This window comes from Bidens hawaiensis, unplaced genomic scaffold (assembly GCF_021521415.1).
Source record: "Bidens hawaiensis isolate Kalapana, Puna unplaced genomic scaffold, B.hawaiensis_p1.1 tig00000905_1, whole genome shotgun sequence".
In the NCBI taxonomy this organism is placed as follows: Eukaryota; Viridiplantae; Streptophyta; class Magnoliopsida; order Asterales; family Asteraceae; genus Bidens; species Bidens hawaiensis.
The window spans coordinates 1,097,169-1,118,276 of NW_027491053.1; the positions used below are offsets into that span (position 1 = coordinate 1,097,169).

The following is a 21,108-nucleotide window of genomic DNA, read 5'->3' on the forward strand; positions in this document are numbered from 1 at the left end:
GCTTTGGACGGATGAGTGGTATTTGGGAGAGAGCCTGAATCGACTACAATGAACAATAGACTGGATGAACAAATATATGTAATCGAAACACAAATAAAAAGTGGTAGTATGATTTCATTAGTCAAAAGATTGTCATACAGAGCACTCATACATACACACATACATACAATAAAGATCAGCCACCTACAGGAGAGCTCATCCTAAAGGCGGCGGCTCTCTCTAAGAGATAAAACCCTAGATCTCACACAATACACAATACACTCATAGTAGACAAATTAACAAATACATCTATTTATACTAGTTTAGCATGTCTTGGTCTTCAAGCCATTCACCCTTGGTTAAGACCAAAAATATTGATTACTTTTCACCCATAATAATAATAATTCGATGCGTCGGTCTAAAATATAAGTCCCAACAATCTCCCCCTTAGACCGATGCTATCGAATTTCTTCCATGATCACCTCAAAAACTCGTTGTCTTTCATTGAAATTCTCCCCCTCATGTTAAACTTCTCCCGTTGTTCATTTTATATCATTTCTCCTATATCACATTCGGATACATTTGTATGGGCATATGAACGAGGCTTTGAACTTCAAAGATCAAATTCAAGTAACAAGGTCATCACAAAAAGAAATAAACTCAATGTGATCATCAAATAATCTTCCATTCTTCAAATATGTTTCTTCCCTTGTAAATCATCTTCAAACCATTCCCCAAATCAAGATAGCATTCAAGTCAACCATAACCCGTTCTTGATTGTCAAGTGACTGTCTTCATAGGAGGTTAAACTCTACTGATCATCCATTCACTTGTTACTAGTGGTGACTCTATCTTCTCATCCGTACTAGGAAATCTGAAAACTTACAAACAAAGAAGCATTTCCAAGGAAACTTGGAATACCGATCTTGATCAACTTTTCCTTGACTTGAGTCTTTTCACTTGGTTTCAAATATATGTGTTTCGATTACATATATTTGTCCATCCAGTCTAATGTTCATTGTAATCGATTCAGGCTCTCTCCCAAACACCACTCATCCGTCCAAAACACCTTTCAAGAGTGAATACGATTCGATCCTTGCTCAGACCCGAGCTCCTCCGTTAATAACGACCATTATTCACGCTTCCGCACTGGGGCTCGGTCTTGTCAGCTTATACCATGAAACAAAAAAAGACATTTAGTTAAAACTTCATCATCTACTGAAGTCATATGTTGTAAGAAGCATAAACATATAGATGTTGTAACATAAGTTGTGTGTTATAAAAACTATTTTTAATTCGAATTATAAAACATTTAAGTACACAACATAAAAAATGCTAAAAATATGAATATAACAATGAGATATAATTATAAATTTTATTAACAACGCGTTTAATAAAGCAACAATATAATCCAAACCTCGTGACTTAAACCATCATTTCAATCCAAACATTCAATACAAACGTTCTTAAATAATTTCCCAAAAGCAAAAAATAAAATAAAATAACAAAGTCTCAAAATTTAAAAAAAAAATAACAATGAAAACAATTAATTATTTTTATTACTCAATAAATGATGATTATAACAATTTATTTTGAAACTTTCTTTAACTTAGGAGTTAATGTTTAAAGTTAATGTATAAATTAACAAGTGGAAATTATATAAATGGAAAATTGATGAGTTGGAAGCCTGTGTGGACATGCTAGTTGAATGCCATATGAAAACCTTGTATTGCTTTAATAGTATAGTAAGATTATGTACCTAAGACCATTAAAATCACAACCCTCAACCATCACCTTTTTTGTTAGGTTTGTTACGTAAAAAACATACTAGGAAATAAATATTTAAAAAATATCAACATGGGCTAATCAGAACTTGACATGTGGCATGGGTGTTTGCGTTTTATTATTTACTAGGTTACCTACATGTGTAACACACGGGCCAGATAAAATAAATGTTAATGCATCAATTTTTAAATTGTAGTATAGTTAACGATATATGTTATGAAAAGAAAAAAAATTAGATATTACATTATTCAACTCAAATTACCAAATGAGAAGATTTTTCAAAGTTCTAAAATGATACTTTCATATTTTACACGGTATACACAGTAAATGCAACGTTAGGAAGATGAAATTCTGATGGATGACATAGAATTGGTTCAAATTCATTCAAATTGGTTTTTCAAATCTTGTTTGAAATTCAACTGAAAAATCATTTGCATCACTTTAAGCTACATTTTACGGCATATATATAAAGCAATATTACAACATCATTTTCCAAGAATGCACTTTATACCACGTCAGCATCTAGTGTGACAAGAGATCACATATTTCCTCCCTGGTGCAACACCTTCCACTGCTCTCATATCATGCTCACCTTCAACCTGAAAAATCAAGCACAACTTAGAAATATTTAAAAACCATATCACATGCAACCATATGATTAAAGAACTTGATATGGATTTGTTAAGTTATATTGAAATATTTTTTATATTGTTTCAAACATGTAAAAGCATATATGATAAGTGATAACAAAATGAAAAGTGACTTGCATATTAATACTTTATGTACAAAGTAAAAGGTTACAAAATTATATGAAATAACTACTTCTCTTTTAATTTTAAATTTGGCATAAAATTCATAACAATTTTAGGTTATGACTCAAAGAACACTAAAAAATAGGGCTATAAACGAACCGAACGAACACGAACAAGGCCTTATTCATGTTCGTTCGTTAAGAAAATAATGTGTTCACGAACGGTTCACGAACACTTAACGAACGAGATTTTATGTTCGTGTTTGTTCATTAACGAAATTAATGTGTTCACGAATGGTTCACGAACATAAACGAACACAAATAAAATCGGCAGAGCCTATAGATTGAGACCAATGTATTCATCAATGTGAAGAATGAAAGCCTGTAAACGAATCGAATGAAAACAAACAAAGGCATGCTCGTGTTCGTTCATTTAACTTTAAAAGAACACGGACACTTAATCGAACAAATATTTATGTTCATGTTCATTCATATAAAAAGGAAATTTGTGTTCGTTTGTTTAAAATCTAAACGAACATAACTGAACAATGATAAACGAACAAATATAAATAAACACAAACAAACATAAATGAACTTAAATGAAAACACTTAAATGAACGCAAATTAACAAATATAAAAACCTTTAATCATATTACCTATCTAGATAATATTTAATTATGTTCTATTAATACATAAACGAACATAAACGAACGTTCATGAACATAAATGAATGAACGGAACATGTGTTCATGTTCGTTCGTTTAATTAAACGAACACAAATTTTTTGTTCACGTTCGTTTATTAAATAAACGAACATAAACGAACTTCCCGCCGAACGGTTCACAATTAGTTCCCGAACGTTTGGTTCGTTTACAGGCCTACTAAAAAATGGGTTAAACGGGTCAACTCGCTGACCCACCGGGTAAAACCGAACCAAACCGGTACCGTCCCGATCCCGAAACATCTAATAGATGGTACCTACTTAGTGGTAATTACAACAATGCATTCCAAGTCGTCCAAAAACTTTAGCCACAACTCCCCCATTTGCATTTGAGAGAATATGTGAAATTAATAATAAAAAAAAATAAAAAAACTATGCATTTTGATACAAAAGAGTGTAATAAGTTAAAAGAAAATAAAAATCTTACCACTTTCCTTAAAGACGAGCTGTTTGAAAGACTATGTTAATAAACATTAATTTCATAATATTACAATTTGAGATTTTTATATGTACAAAAAGGGAATTAGAAGATTTGATACATGTGGAAGTCATCATGGCCAAGAGCCTGCAAACATAAATATTAGCAGGCAAAATATCATATATGCAATTATAATGACGCAAACCAATTTTAGGATTAGCGTCTTACCCGAAGACCAGCCATCGTTGTTCCGTGATCCCTGTAGAGTTGAGCACACATTTATGGTACTTTGTTTTCTTCTATATCAAACTTAGAGACACCATTATACATCAAAAATAAAATTAATTTGTGTAAGTTACAAGTACCTAAGAGTGATGATGTAAACCAAAATATTGTATCATTACTTGAAGAACTGCAACATCATTCCAAAGCTTTCCAATGTAGCAAATTTGAATGCTTCATTTCAATGAGTTTTTTGTTTTCAAACAGCAAACTTAAAATTCTCATGAATTGCTGAATTCATGACATCTGTGTCAATATAAGAAACCAACAATCATTAATAATATGGTAACAAAATAATTTTACACATACATTAGTTTAACTATTTCATAATCTCGTTATCTAATTTACCCTTACAGAATCAACTAACTACAAAGATGTAGATAATTTTCTTAATTCTTAAAAACAAAAACATACTTCTGCATTTATTTATGATTAAAAAAGAAATGCACATTTACGATGCAATAGATGAAAACATTACTTCCCTAGGTTGTAACAGTTAGCCTATGGTGTAGCGAACACGTTCACCACGTTCAAAGAGTGAACCATTGCTCTGTAAAAAGATTTAAATAAAGAAAATGCAAAAATTAATGATGATGCAGTCTATAAAAAAGTGAAGAAAAACATTTGGCACCAGGGACGAACATATGTTTTCTTTTAATAGAAATAACTTTCTAAGTTACAATATAATAACCAATTTCGGATGCCATCATGATCAAAAGGGTCCTCTTTAGATACAATCATCTAGCAAAAGAAAGCAAACATTAAAGCTAGATGTTATTCTGATGTCTTTTTGCAACAAAGTTGGTAGTATGCAACGTATTTTTCCAAAATATTAATGTAGATTACAAAATTGCAGTTATGAAGCATGAATTCCAAATTTTGATGTATCCACATGTTCAATGAAGATTAAGAATTTTACCCCTTGTTTGGCTAATTAGATAAACCATAATATTGATACAAATTGTATAACAAATAATATAATTAGAGAACATCACAGTTATCCCTCTATTACAAATCTTAAACAAAGCTTTGGTATTTAAATATTTGGATTTTATTGCATATTTCAACACCCACATGACTCAGTACGTTTGTATAGTTTCCCATAAAAACAAAAAAAACAAAGTTTGGTTTATAGTTTTCACAAATAGATCTAAACTAAAAAGGCACAAATGGTGGAAGGAACAACCTATTGTGTCAATTATGATTTGTAATGTTCTAAAACCCTAGTTTGGTGTGAAGCTTTAAAATCCGAATTTATACTTCATATTACATGTGATGTGTTTGCAATTGATAGTAATTCTATTTCAATACATAAATAACCCTATTCAATTTCTGCCATAAGTGATTAAACCATAATCGATGAACAATTTTTACAAATATGAAACAGTACTTGAATCGATGAACGGTTAATATAATAAATCGTATGATAGGATCCTATTATTATTATTATTATTATTTAAGTTTATCTTTTATTTAGTTTCTTTATTATAGTCAAATTATGTTTTCTTATTGTTTTTCTTTTTTTATTTTTATGTCTTTGTTTTCCTATATATTGTAATCTTGTTTAAGAAAAAAAATAAGAAAGAATTATTATTTTGGGTCTCTTTTCTCTTCTTCTCTTGCGTTCTTGGGAGATTGACGGTTGTCTCAAATAAACCGTATCAATTGGTGCTTTCATTAAGCCTTAGCCTAGATGGCTTTGGAAGAACTTTTGTGGGAGCATCCACAATTACCTCGCTTCACTGGATCTAATCTTGCCCTATGGATCTCTCAAGCTCAACGATATTTTCTCTTTTACGCTATCAATGGCGACGAGCGGTTTCCCTATGTCGTTGAATCCTTCGATGATGAACCATTCTGGTGGTTCAATGGTTGGCTTCGGAGTTCAAACTTCCTCACCTGGAATGATTTCACTACATCAATGCTTACTCAATTCCACGCTAGTTCTGTCAGTGCAATTGCCAAGTCTGATAATGAAACCATTGTTAAGGAGGAAGTTACTCAAGGATTGGGGGATATGACCTTAGGTAGGCATGCAACTGGTAAATATAAGCAACAAAACGGTAATTTGATGGTTAATAAAGATGCCAATCAAATTTACAACAATACAATTAGCTCGTGCTTGTTAGCAATGACACCGTTAAAAGGTGCAATAAGGCAACCCGTGTTGCGCCCCTTGTGGTGGTCCATTGACATTGGCCCGAATAACACCGGAAGACTCGAATGGTGGCCACTATGGTGCTACATTGAAACCGCCCCACTTGTCGTTGTACGACTTGAGTGGCAACAACATTCCGTCCTTGAGGACAAGGACGTTTTCAAGGGGTCGAGAATTGATAGGATCCTATTATTATTATTATTATTTATCTTTTATTTAGTTTCCTTATTATAGTCAAATTATGTTTCCTTATTGTTTTTCTTTTTTTATTTTTATGTCTTTATTTTCCTATATATTGTAATCTTGTTTAAGAACAAGAATAAGAAAGAATTATTATTTTGGGTCTTTTTTCTCTTCTTCTCTTATGTTCTTGGGAGATTGACGGTTGTCTCGAATAAACCTTATCATCTTACCTTTAAACAGTAATCGATTAACAGTAGTTGAGTAGATGATGAATGATCTTGATAATTGAAGAAAATAGACCAATTGAATCATGAAATGAAAGGAACGAACAATAGGGTTTATAGAGGAAGGAAGGTTGTAAAGGGGTAGAAGCAGAAATTTTTATGGGGTTTGAGAATTGTGGTGAAGGAAGAGGTTTTATGTCCAAGTAGGGTTAACTTTTTTTTCATCAAGATTCTTCTTAAGGCTTACGGAGGAAAGAATATTGTAAACGGGTAGAAGCAGATCTCATTTCAAAATTTGAATGGGATTGAAAGGATGAACGGGATATTGAAAAGAGCAATGTCTCTTTGGCCGACACGTAAGCAAGGCCTCAATGACTGACAAGTGTCTTGGTCTTCTATGAGGAGGACAAGTGTCCAATTTTTTCTTCTTTTATTATATAGGAGGATATCAAATTCGTTATTTTGAATGATATCTTAATAGTGTTAGCTTATTTTTTTTTTGAACGACCAACGAATAAAGTTCGGTACCCGAGGTAACTCAATAGCAAAAGATGACCCTATAAACCCGCGATCACAAACAACGTTTGGTATCCAAAGCTCATCACTCCTATTCTGAGAAAAACATGCCATCCTAATTTTCACTACGGTAAAATCCGGTTGAAATTAGATTCGAACATGAGGCATTGAAACCTCTAGCCTCAATTTTCACTTATCCTTCGATGGGAGTTGTGCTAAAATACTTTAGGTTGTTGGAAAGTTCCCATAAAAAAAAACGCTACACCGAAAGTAATTAATCCCATAACATAATAATATTTCAAATAATGTATAGCATGATCCTTTTTGTTTTGTTATATTATTTCCAAATTATATCTTCGTAACCCCCACCTTCCCCTAAAATAATATGAGGTCAGCAATATTAATGACCATTAAATGTGTTTGTTCATCCGCTATAAGTTTTACACATGTTTGTGAAAGAAATTGCTATAGTAGGGAGGTGAGGGTGGAATCGTGGATCAGGATCACCAAGATGAAAATAGGTGGTACTTTGCGCATCAAGACTAGTACTTTCATAAGTACTTTGGTTGTTTTGATTTTGCTATCACAACCAGGATGGGCTGGGGTCTACTCATGTTGGGGTGGCTGTCTCAATCAGTGTGTGCTTCTTAATGACAAGAAACCGGAAGAAAAGGTTCCATGTTATTGGAATTGTTTGGCCAAATGTTTTCCTCAATCAGGTCGACCCCCCATCGGTTCGACCAAGATTGTGCTAGATTCGACTAGCACAACTGGTTCATCACCTGTTAGTGAAATCCCGGGATCTTCAACCTCAAGTAATTCTCATGTTGTCGGGCATAAAACCATGTTTGGTCAATTTGGTTTAAGCCGGAAGTATTATTGCATCATCGGTTGTTCTTTTCAAAATTGTATAATGCCGACACGTGGTACGATTACTTTTCTTTATTCGGTCTACTATGTTGATGTTGCATTAAATTTACAGTCTAATAATTTCTCTGAAGATATATTTAATGATAATTTTTCTTTTATTAATTTTAAAACAATTATTTTTTTCGAACTTCTATCTTTTATGGAGGCAAATGTTATTATTATCTATAATATATATAAACGAAAACCAAAAAATCCTATGTGTCGCAATGTGGTCGTTCTCCCTTTTTATGGAAACCATCAGATTTCTTGATTTTTAAATGGAGGTCTCTCATTGATTTAACTCAAATTCATAGGTATGGGTCTTACCAAAACCAGATAGCTCTTAAACGGGTTATAACATCTCATTAAATTAAAAATTAATCTTACCAATTATTTGATATGAAAATCCTATAAAATAGGAATATACTAAAATTTAATATCCAATTTAAAAAGAAAAAGATATTATTTATAATTAATAAATAATTTTATAGTAAAAAACATAAGCGGGTCATGGGTCACCAAATCCAGATAGCTTTTAAACGGTTATAACATATCATTTATTTATGAAATGCTTTCATCATCAAACCCTAAGTATATTATTAACTTTCTTACAATAAAGAAAATTAAAATCCAAAATATAAATATTAAAAAACGAAAAATGTAAAACAACAATTCTCTCAAGCCATCAGATTACTTTATTTGTAAATAAAGCCTTCTCACGCATTTGACCCAAATTCACGGGTAAAGATCTCACCAAACCCAGATAGCTCTTAAACGGGTTATAACATCTCATTATATTAATAAATAATCTCATCAAATATTTGATATGAAAATCCTATAAAATAGGAATATACTAAAAATTAATATCCTATTTTATTTTTAAAAAAGATATTATTTATAATTAAGAAACAATTTTATAATAAAGAAAATAAACGGGTAATGGGTATCACCAAACTCAGATAGCTTTTAAACCGGATTATAACATATCATTTATTTGTGAAACCATTTCATCATCAAACCTCAAGTATATTAATTATTAACTTTCTTATAATAAATAAAATTAAAATCCAAATATACATATATAAATATTAAAAACGAATAATGTAAAACAACCCCCGTAATACGGGGATAAAAATCTAGTATTAATATATTTATAATGATGGATAGAAATATAAACGAATTGGAGAACATGAACATACCCTAGTGCATTAAGAAAATGAATTAATTTCTGTTCGTTTATTTAACCTTAATTAATTATACAAATAAATGAATATAAAACACATTTATTTTTTATGATAATGCATCAAGAAAATAAATTTATATGTGACTGGTTTTGGTTGTTTGCTCTTTAATATTTTATAAGTGAACATAAACAAAAATAAATAAAAGTATTCATTTAGCTTTAATTAGTTGTACAAATAAATGAATACAAACATATTTATTTTTGATGATCGTTCATCAAGAAAATAAATTTATATTTTATTAGTTTTGGTTTTGGTTGTTTGCTCTTTAATATTCTATAAGTGAACACAGACGAAAGTAAACAAACAAAAAAAAGAACTAGAAAGCCTATGGTTTTTAGTTATGATACAATGACAACTCATAATTTGATCCTTATTTTAGTAAATGAATAGAAATAACTCAATAAGTGAACAGAACAACATGTAACATCCGTATTCATACTCGTTTATTTAGTTAAATGTAAAAAAAATTGTTATTGTTTTTCTTTTATAAATTAAACTAGCTTTTGAATTCGTGTATTATATGGAATTTATTAAATAATAAAAACAAATAAGGACCATTATTTAAAAATATGAATAAAATTAAAGGTAAAAAGGAAACAAAATAAAATATATAGTACAAACAATGTGAAGTCTAGAATCTGAATTTTACAAATTTGAAAAAAAATCTCTTTGTACAACATTTGTCAAAATTGTTTTAATCAATTACCCATTGATATATATGATAAATGAGATGAGAGATTAAAGGATTAAAAGAGAAATTATAACTCATGTTTCAAAATTGTTGACTCATGACCCATGAATAGATAGTATAAATTAGATGAGAAATTTTAAAGGGTTAGAAAGGAAATTATAACACATTTGTCAAAATTATTTTGACACATCTCTCATGGATAGTTAGGATGAATGAGATGAAAGATTAGAGAGTTAGAAAGAAAATTATAACTCATAACCTAAAATGATTTTGCCCCATAACCCATAGATAGGTAGAATAAATGAGAAAAAACAGAGAAATTAGGCTAATAATGAATATGAGGTTGTCACATCATCCTTATTATTTTCTTTTATTAATATAGTTATATTAGATTAGATATGTTTTTTATCTAAATGTTCACACATGACGATTTGTTGAAGAGTTTGTTCATTTACAACTACTACTAAAGCATTAGCGGCAGAAGTTGGCTTTTTTTCTTTCTAAAAAAAGTCATATTTGTTTTGTGTTATATATAAGATAAGAATACAAATTTTGTTTAAACACGGTATATTTATTATTAGATCCTCTAAAAAATTTACTTTCAGACGATGTTCTATATAGAATGTTTATTTGATTTTCGTCCTTTACACTAACGGTCATTCATTTTCTCAATTAAGTATTGCCACATGACACTCATGTGAGGGCGAAAAGGTAATTTTAAGCCCATGTTATTAACAAATATATTATAAAAGATTATTACATAAAAAAACCTAAACTAAAATGAATATTAAATTGTTGGGCCTACTTGAATAAAATACACCAAACCTAACCCTTCCCATTCTCTTCATTACCACATACGTTCTTCTCCACGTATTCAGCTTTTTGTTTCGGCCAATTTCCACCAATTCCAAATCAAACTTGCAAAATCGTGACTTATAAGGATCAAATTTGAAGATTTGAACTCGTTTTTTCGTGTACTCGCTGGAAACCTGCAATCCAGCGAGTAGATCTGAAAACGCTTGGTGATTGCAGGCATCGTCGGATCTTTATTCGGGCCAACCCGGGCCGCGGCCCCATCACGTTTTTCACTCGGTAGTGTCTTTTTCTAGAAAAAATCAAGAAAATATATATATATATGTATGTATGGAGTCCGGCCCAGCCAAGTTATTTAAGTCCGGCCCATCCATATTATTTGAGTCCAGGCCATGCTTGAATTTTTATGAATATAAGGTTTGTTTAAAGCCGACTATTAGAAATCGTTTACGAAAAAAACGTAAAGATAAATAAAGGAAGACTAAGAAATAAAACTCCATAAGACCAACCTCAAACCTAAATAAACTTTAAACAAAAAAACTAAGCATTAAGCCCAAAATCCAACCCTAACATATGGTTGATGTTTGAACACAACAACAAATGGAGCTTCCATTATGCGATGGCCATTGTGTGACTTACTGATTTATGAGGTTCAGCACATAAGTCAAAACAGAAGCTGAGAAGCAAGCAAGTGAATTGATGAAATCGTTTGCATGTGAAATCGATTGATTGATTGGGCACTATCGTTGTCTGTTGATGCCTGGGGTTCGGAACTGACTCGTGTGGGAGTGAAATCGATTAATCGAAACAGTCAACAGAAGCAAGTAGAGACCAGGTTTGGTAATTCGCATTTCACCATTTTGTATTTCTTTCAATTTGGTATGTTAGGGTTTGGATTTATTGTTTGACCGACCCGAACCGGATTGCCGAACCGATACTTAGAAGTAGGAAAAAATATTTGATTGTTGTGACTTTCGGCCCACCCATACTAAATGCTCAAGATCCGCCACTGGTTGCAGGTGGCCGTTTATGGTAGCGGCATGTGCCAATGGTGATTGAAGGTGTTGGCCTGATGAGGTTAGGGTTGGGGAAGTTGCAACTTGTAAAGCTATTAACTACAAACCTTGATGCCGGAATCTTCAAATTAAACCAATCATAGACCTATACAACCTTCTATCTCAGTAAACCCATCGGCCCTGCAACCTTCAAATCAAAACTATCCATAATAGATGGTTGAAATTATCTTAATACCCTCACATGACATACACATGTTATGACTTAAATGAAAATTTTAACGACCATTAATGTAAAGGACGAAGATCAAATAAACATACCTGATCCGTAAAACAACTATATTTAAAGGAAAGAATTTGCCTATACATAAAACTGTGCATTGCTGTCCGCTAACAGGAGTCGCGAGCCGGAGTCACAAGCCACGTGGATGGCAAACACCACAACACCTCTATGCGAGCCGAGGTGCGACTGGACTCCCGCTATGGGCGCGACAGGGCTAGAGGCAGCTTGCGAGATTTATGGTTTTTTTTTCTTCTTCTTTTTTAATTTGCAATTGGTTAGGAAGGAAGAAAAGAGCTGCAATAGGGAGGAAAAAAAGATGAAGAACAGAGAAGATAAATGAAACCTTAGTTCCTTATTTGTTTTTTTTTTAAAGTCATGGGTGGACTTTTTTTTAAAGCTATTGGCTTTTTTTTTCTTGGAAATTTTTTTTGAAGCAATGAGCTTTCTATTTTTATTTGCCAACTTAGTTTATTTATATATAATTTTGTTTAAATTAGTAAAAGAAAATGATAGTTTCTTTTTTGTTTTTAGATGCTTTAAAATTTTACTCTTTATAAATAGAAAATTATTTACATATTATTATTTTTTAATTTTAAATTCGTGGAAAAAAAGAAAGAAAATTTAGTGAAGGCACTATTTGTGTGAACCGCAATAGGCTCATGCGGCTTCAGTAATAACTGCAACGAGTGTCCAGTTAGTAATGCATGACACAATATTATTTGATAAATTCGAAGCCAAGCTTCGACAATACGAAATCTAATGATAAGTATGAACACGAAGATTACGATCCTCTCAAAGTCTCAATTCAACATATATGTTGATCAATGGCTACTAGCTAATTTGAGTGGGACCCATATTTTGATTTGATTAATTTTTAATACTTTTTTTTAGATATATATTTGGTTCAGCGTGATTATGGTAAGGCTGAGGGGTGTGGGGCGCTAACCTGGGCGCGTGAGCCCCTCCGCTCGCGCCCCCAGGCGCTAACCCCACACCACCGGGGCGCGAGCGCGGAAATCCAGGCAGGCGTGAGTGTGGTCGCGGGAGAAGAGAGAGGAAAAGCTGGTGGGCCCGCCCAAAAGAGCCGTTGAGCTCGGTTTTTTTTTAAAAAAAACCTTTAAAAACTCCTATATAATACCCCAAAATCAACCCATTTCAACCATATCAAACACAGCTTCAATCTCCAAACTCATATATAATATCCCAAACTCCTATATAATACCCAAAAATGTCTGGAAATTGGTACCCAAACCTAGATTCAGATTATAGTTACGACGATTTATGGTCGTCACCAGACCAATCGATGTTTTATACGGGGCCGCAAGAAACATCCGGCTTTCAACCATCCAACATACAACCGTCTCCTAACTTTGTTGTTCCAGAGACACAAGAATCACACGGTGATGCTACCGGAGCAAGAAGACGCGTCCACCGGAAAAAACAACCTGCAACGGATGGGCCGGGACCGGCTTCGACTCTGAGGACGAAACGGAAAACCACTCCGTGGTCATCGGATGAGAAGGAAGCCTTGTGTCGGGCTTGGATAGCCATTTCTGAGGATCGGCGTTGCGGTAATTGTTTTAACGTTTTTAAAAATGATTTTTAATAAAAAAGTTAAATAAAAAAGTTAACTGGAAATCTAATTTAATTATTCATTTTGCAGCCGACTAAAAAAAAAGCAAGGTTTTTTGGACAAAGGTTAGGGAGACGTTCTATACGCTCGTTGGGAGTACAGAGCGAAACGCCGATATGATTTCGGGTCGGTGGTCCGAAATCAGAAAATTTGTCGGCTTGTTTACTAATCTTTTCAACATGAACGCCGGTCGTATGAGACCAAGTGGCATTGATGATTTGGCGGTTTACAATTTCACTGTCGAAGAGTGGAGGCAGGAGTGTTTGCGGAGGTATGGGACGGTGAAGACGTGGGACGATTTAAAGTTGTGGGAGAGGTTGAAAAGGTGTTCCAAGTGGGTTGAGCTTGTGGCGCCGGACCATGATGCGAAAGTAGGGCCGAAACGGACTAAAACTAGTTCGTCTGGAGCGTATAGCACTTCTGCCGAGTCGGATTGCCGCGTTGGATTCGACCTAAACATTGCGGGGGAGGAAACGTCTTCACCGCCGAGGAGGCGGCCATTGGGACGGGACGCCAAGGGAAAAAAACCGGCTGAGGGGGGAGCCGTAAACATCGTCGATCTTGTTGAATCCCTCAATAAATTCAACAAAACCATGGAGGTGGTCTCTAATGACAAAAAGGAAAAAAGTCGAATGAGAGATTTGGACTTCCTTACAAGAGACTTCAGTAACCTAAATCCGGTCGATCAAATGCTGATGGAAAAACAAAAGGAACGTATCCGAAAGAGGTTGATCGAAGAAGACCAAGCCGAAGAATAAGAATAATGTTTTTTTAGTACTTTAATTTTTATTTTATTTTTAGATATTAATGTGTTTTTTTTAATGTGTGTTTTTTTTAATAATTTATGAGTTTTTTTAATAATACGTTTTTTGAATATATTTATAAAAAAATAAAAAAAAATCCGCTGGAGCCCCTGCTGGAGCCCCTCCACACCAGGGCCAGGGGCTCCAGCGGGGGCTCCAACACCCATCTTATCCAGTTTCTCTCTCTGCCACACGTTACAATATTATTGGCTGGAGCCCCCACTCGCGCCCCCGTTAAAGCCCCCCACACCCCTCAGCCTAAGAGACTGAAAATAAAATAATATGATTACAAGAATATATAATTTCTCTATGATTTAGCATTGACTATGACTTATAATATTTTTGTATGATTTTACTTTGCAGATAAAACAGATTTGAAGACCTGCCTAGTGAGGTGCACTCATAAGTGCAAACATTAGTTGATGTTTGGTGGTTTATGTTTTTGGTTTTCCATTTCTAAATAATGTGGGTCAATGACACTTTTCCAATGGAGGATGTGAAGAAAATCAATATATAAAAATGATATAAACGAACCGAATAAGGTTGAAAAGGATATTTTTCTTTTGGAATAAATATGATATATAGGTGGAAACTAATAGAAATAGATAAATATGAAAACTACTCATACGTGCACTAGATCTAATAGGACAACCACCTAAACCGGTAGAATCTCGCTCACAGCAAAATTATTGATATAATTAGTAAAGCATAAATCTATCCCTGAAAAATGTAAGAATTCATTCGCGTATAAAAATAAAAACTTTTAATAAAATGATTACAATACAAGTAATCAAACATATCTAGAAAAGCAAGTAAATTACAATACGAATTACACCGGAAAAATCAAAATTACAATACAATTGAAATAAAATGATGCAATAAAGGTATAGAAGAAGAATGGTGTCGTGGTCTTTGTGGCCGAGGATCGTGTTTTACACGGGGCCCTTAAAACAAATTCCGGGTCTCTACCCGTTTTGTTTCCCAGGGTACAACGGCCTAAGCAATATGTACTGCCGGGGAGGGCTCTAGCACCCGTATAGTACCTTAAAGAAAATGATGAAGATGATCAAGAATGTTGGAATTCTTTATGGAGAAAGTTGAGGAAAACATAAGAGAGAATGCGTTATTTTGTGTATCTTTCAACCAAGGAATACCTTGGTATTTATAGTTGAAAAACAATTCATTCACCATAAACACATGAGTTGAAACTTCAATCACCATTAACCAAAACTTTAATTTTTTTGACCAACTAGAATGACATTTTAATGGCTTTGACTAATTGACTAGCAACCTTGAATAAAATAATTCAAATTTTAAACATATATTTTTTTTTCACAAAAAATTTTCCAACAATCCCCCACATGTGAAAACAAAACTCATTCATTTTCACATTGAGATCAATCCACACTGCAAGTTTATTAGATTCAATTCAAAGGTTGAGCATTGCAAGATAGGTAGGTGTTACCCTTTGAACCTTTCTTTGTAAAGCATATTTAGTCTCCTAGCGGTGTGTAGACACGATGTCTTTGAATATACCCCCATTGATGTAGACGACAATACACTTCACACAACACTCTCTCTGGTCTTAACAACCCCTCACTGTTGTGTCCTATTATGGTCCTGGAACACTAGCTTGGTTCTGTGAGAGCTCTAGGATTTTTGCCCCAAAATCCATTCGAACCGACCCTAGTTCTCTCTCAGATAGGTGATTTTTGCTTAAATCATTAAAAGCAATAGGTTTGTTGATTTCCACAAATCATTAAACTTTATTCTGCTTATCCTTACAACATGTTTCACTGATTGGAATGGACCAGGATGCGCCCACACGCAACACCCTTTAGTTTGGTTTGGGGTACTCCCCCATAGTGGCACCCGTGGTTTCATGATTAAGTTGTCCTATTGAACCTAGCTCTTGGGATCTCCAGTCAACTAGGTTAGGTTTCCCTCATGTCCCCTTTTCCTATGGGCTTTAGTCCCATTCCTTTTGGCGACTTGTTAACTAACTCTTTGCTTAAGCCTTTTGTTAACGGTTCTGCAATGTTACCTTTTGACTTCACATAGTCAATCATGATAACACCCGTTGTGAGTAGTTGTTGTACCGTGTTATGTCTACGTTGAATATGCCTTGATTTGCCATTGTACATCACGCTATGGGCTCTACCAATCGCTGATTGACTGTCACCATGTATGAAAATAGCCGACAAAGGCTTTGGCCATATTGGAATATATTCCACAAATTAACGTAGTCATTCCGCCTCTTCACCACATTTATCCAAGGCGATAAACTCTGATTCCATCGTGGATCTAGCTATAACCATTTGCTTAGAAGACTTCCAAGCAATAGCTGCACCACCAAGTGTGAATACATATTCACTTGTTAATTTAGAATCTTTTATATCCGAAATCCAATTTGCATCACTGTATCCTTTGATCACAGCTGGATCACGGCTATAATGGAGTCCATAGTCTCTCGTGTATCTCAAGTATCTTAGCACTCGCATGATATTTTTCCAATGTTTCCTGCTCGGGTTACTAGTATATCTACTTAGCCGACTCATGTCATAAGCTAGATCGGGTCTAGTACATGTCATAAGATACATTAACTCCCAATGATTCTTAATTATTCTAATTGAGCAACACCCTCGCCTCTATTTTTAGATAGATGGTGGGTGGTATCAATTGGAGTTGACGCGCACCGCGTGTCATCCTTATTGAATTTCTCAATAATCTTGTCCACATTGTGAGATTGACTTAAGACAATACCATTTTGGGTTCTAGTGATTTGAAACCCAAGAATCACGTCCGCGAGACCCAAGTCTTTCATGTCAAACCTCTCTTTCAACATATCTTTTGTAGATTTAATCATAGTATCATTTCTCCCAATGATAAGCATATCATCTACATAAAGACATAAAATCACATAACCTTCCGGCGTGTCCTTCACATACACACATTTGTCGCACTCGTTTATTTTGAAACCATTGTCAAGCATGACATGATCAAACATTAAGTGCCATTGTTTTGGAGCTTGTTTCAAACCATACAATGATTTAACTAGTTTACATACTTTGCCTCTTTCCCTGGGACGGAGAAACCCCCGGGTTGCTCCATGTAAATCTCTTCATCTAAATCGCCATTTAGAAATGCGGTTTTACCATCCATTTGGTGAATTTCCAAATTTCGTAAGGCCGTGATTGTAAGAACCAACTTTATTGAGGTTATTCGCGTGACTGGCGAGTAAGTATCAAAATAGTCTAGACCTTCTTTTTGTGTATACCCTTTGATCACTAACCTTGCCTTGTATTTATCAATACTTCCATCAGCTTTCATATTTCTTTTGAATATCCAACGATATCCAAGGGGTTTACAACTTGGCGGAAGATCTACTAACTCCCAAGCATGATTTTACAATATAGAATCTATCTCGTGATTAATTGCTTCTTTCCATTAAGGTGATTCTGCATTTCCGCAGAGGTAACCGCCTCGCGGTAGGTATTGGGCTCACCCACAACCATGTAGCTCACGAAATCGGGACCGGAAGATTTTTCAATCCTTGGTCTTTTGCTTCGTCTAAACTCACCTTCCTCAAATCTCATCTTCTCCAACCTCGTGTGTCTATGCGTCCATCTCAACTACCTCCAACTTACGCACTTGGGTCTTTTTTTTTTGTCCAACAATATGTCCTGTGTAACATACTTGGTTGAACCCCAACCTTAAAAGATTCCTATTTAATTTAGTTGGTAACCATATGTCGCAAAATATCTCTATAGCTGCTCTCCGCCTACGCCAGCCTACCAGAACGTGATGGGCTATGTCATCGTCTATGTTCCCATCGCTTTATAAAAAAGACCCCACATACTTAAACCTTGTGAAACCACTTGGCCTTATGTGCTGATCTGGTCGCTATCATCATCCTTTGCACCACTGAAATCATAGTTAAGGTATTCAGTCTTAGAGCGGCTGATCCTTAAACCTTTATTTTCTAAAGTTTTCGCCACTCCTCAAGCCTCACATTGATTCAGGCTCGTTTTATTCTTCACAACTAACACAATATCATTATCGAAAAGCATGAACCACATAAAAATCTCCTAAATCGATTTTGACAACTCGTCCAAAACCACTACAAAAAGAAATGGGCTTAACGCAAACCTTGGTGGAGGACTTCCTCCACAAGGAAGAAGTAGGTATCTCACACAGGTGCATGCAGGGCTGACTTCGAGAATTTAAATGCCTCGGTCGAGCTGAAATAAAAGACCCATATGCCATGTAAGAAATAACGAAATATATAAGCTGATTTTTTTAATGACGGTTAATGTTATGGATAAAAAAAGTTTGGGCCCAATATATTTAAGATGATTAAGATTCATACATATTTTATAACTTTTTTTTCAAATATATATAATAAATTTGTCCCCTGAAATTACGGACCTCTGCTAAACGTCTGGCTCGCACTACCCTAGGGCCGGCCAAGTTGTTTACCATGTTACTAGAACTTCAAATCTATTAAGAAATGATAGCAATATGTACTCGTGTTAATAAAACTAAGAAATCTTTTGATGAGAAAAAATATTGTTAACTAATAATTCAATTATATATTTTGTTAAAAGTATAGATATATGAACACTATAAATAATTTCTTAATTTTCTATTATGTTAAAAGGATAAAAAAATACTTTATAAAAATCATATAGAATTTTATTTTAAAATTTATTATAATCCTACTCATTTCCTTTTTTCATTAAAATATTATGTTAATACGTAAAGAATAGTAGCTTATAGCTTATAACCTTATTGGTGAGAAAATCATTTCCATTATTACTTCATCTTCACAATATACCTTATCATTTTCATAATATACCTTATCCTTTTCACGGTATAACTGGTTCAACTGATCGGTACGTACCAGTTTTTAAAGCATTGCTCTTCGGTCACCGAAAAATTTTTCGACTTGTCTTTTTCATTTTTTTTCTCTTAGTTCTACTATTTTGTTAACAATAGATTGAAAAGTCAAACTACCATAACAATGTCAACTCTCTGGTGGTTCCAACGTGCCCCCGAAAAAGCCGTGCCCCGGCCGAGTGTCCGACTTGCACCACCCTAGAGCCGGCCATGGGTGCATGGACGCTTGTTGTCGTCCTAGCAAATATATTCCTTAGTTATATCTTTGTATTTCCCATGGACCCCTCTACCCTCAAGACTATCCCAAATTACTTGACATGGCATACTATCATACGTTTTTTCAAGGTCAAACTTATGTTTTAGGGCAATCTTACTCATATAGAGAGAAGAAAATAACATGGATTTTAGGGAAACTTCAAGATTCTTGCACCACACTTCAAACATAGCATAATTGCTAGTCTAACAAATATAGATTTAGTGTTTGTGATAAATGTAAAAGACGGTGTCTGCTTTTATGTTTGACTAGGCAAGGAACCGATGTATTACACATGGAAAATGTAGTAAAATGCAAATATGAAAAGGTATTTATATATTAGATAGTTAGGTACTCGTGTAATATATGAGTTGAATATTTTAAATTATATAAGTTATAATTATATAAATAAAAGAATGATAAATAAAGTTGCGTATTCTCGCATGCCATCTTCTAGATCCCGTCTATTTCGTCAATTCTCTTTGTAAGATAAGGAAATAAATCTTGAAGTTCTAAGAAAAATAATAAGTTATGTTTAATACCAACCCACCCCATAGTGAAAACATCCAAACACTATCATTAACATCCCGTTTTGTTAGAAGTAAGGGGCTAATTAGTGGGTTGCGTAATATAGTAACTAAACGGGTAGACAGATGATGTTAGAAGTACATAAATCACTCAGCACCTTCATTAATAATTCCAAGAATTGTTTTTGTATAAAATAGTACATAAATAATATCATAGTGATTATCAAATTTTGAATATATTTATGAAAAGATAATAATCATTGAAAAAACACTCGCATTGCAGTTGATTCTTAAGCATGTTAACTCTATATAAAATTAAAAGCAAATATTAAGAATAGATGATAATGATCATTATTCATTAATACTAGTTTATTGATATGGTCGATACTATATGATTAGGTTAACTGTGTATGTTGAGAGTAAAATTTGACAGAGTCTTGAGAGGATTAATCAAATAATTCAGAATATTTTTAATGAAATAGTTACAGGGGTATATATGGGAAACAGGTTCATTCGCTATACAGGCAAAGCGAATGAGCCACATTCGCCTCGCCATTCTCTAGGGGGATCGCCATTCGCTAGACATCCCCCTAGAGAATGGCTTTATACGTTACCTTCTCATTTGTTAACATCCCCTGACGAATGAGGCAACAAAACTATTCATTCACTATACAAGCCATAACGAATTTATTATACATAATTACCAAACTAACTCCTATACAATATATCTATTACAAAATACGATAAACAAAGAACAAGACGAATACCGATGTATCAACAAACTCCCCTCGTCTTGAGCTTTGTCGTCTTCACATTCTGAAGTGGTTGGTCTTCCAGTCAGCATAGCTATGAATTCCAAAAACATGACAAACACGAACGACCCATTGGAATTGTATAGCCAGCTCATTATCTTTGTTGTGCACACATATGATCTGATTGTTGAATAACACGTCGTTGTCAGACTCATATAGGTTGACCAACCACATCGGATCTAAAATCCAAATGAACTCAATCTTGTTTCCC

At 34.0% G+C, this 21,108-nt stretch overlaps 1 pseudogene; it reads right to left on the minus strand.

The window, feature by feature from the left end:
• Positions 1-16,652: 16,652 nt before the first annotated feature.
• LOC143547769 (secreted RxLR effector protein 161 pseudogene) lies at positions 16,653-17,568 on the minus strand (annotated as a pseudogene).
• Between the last annotated feature and the right edge of the window lie 3,540 nt (positions 17,569-21,108).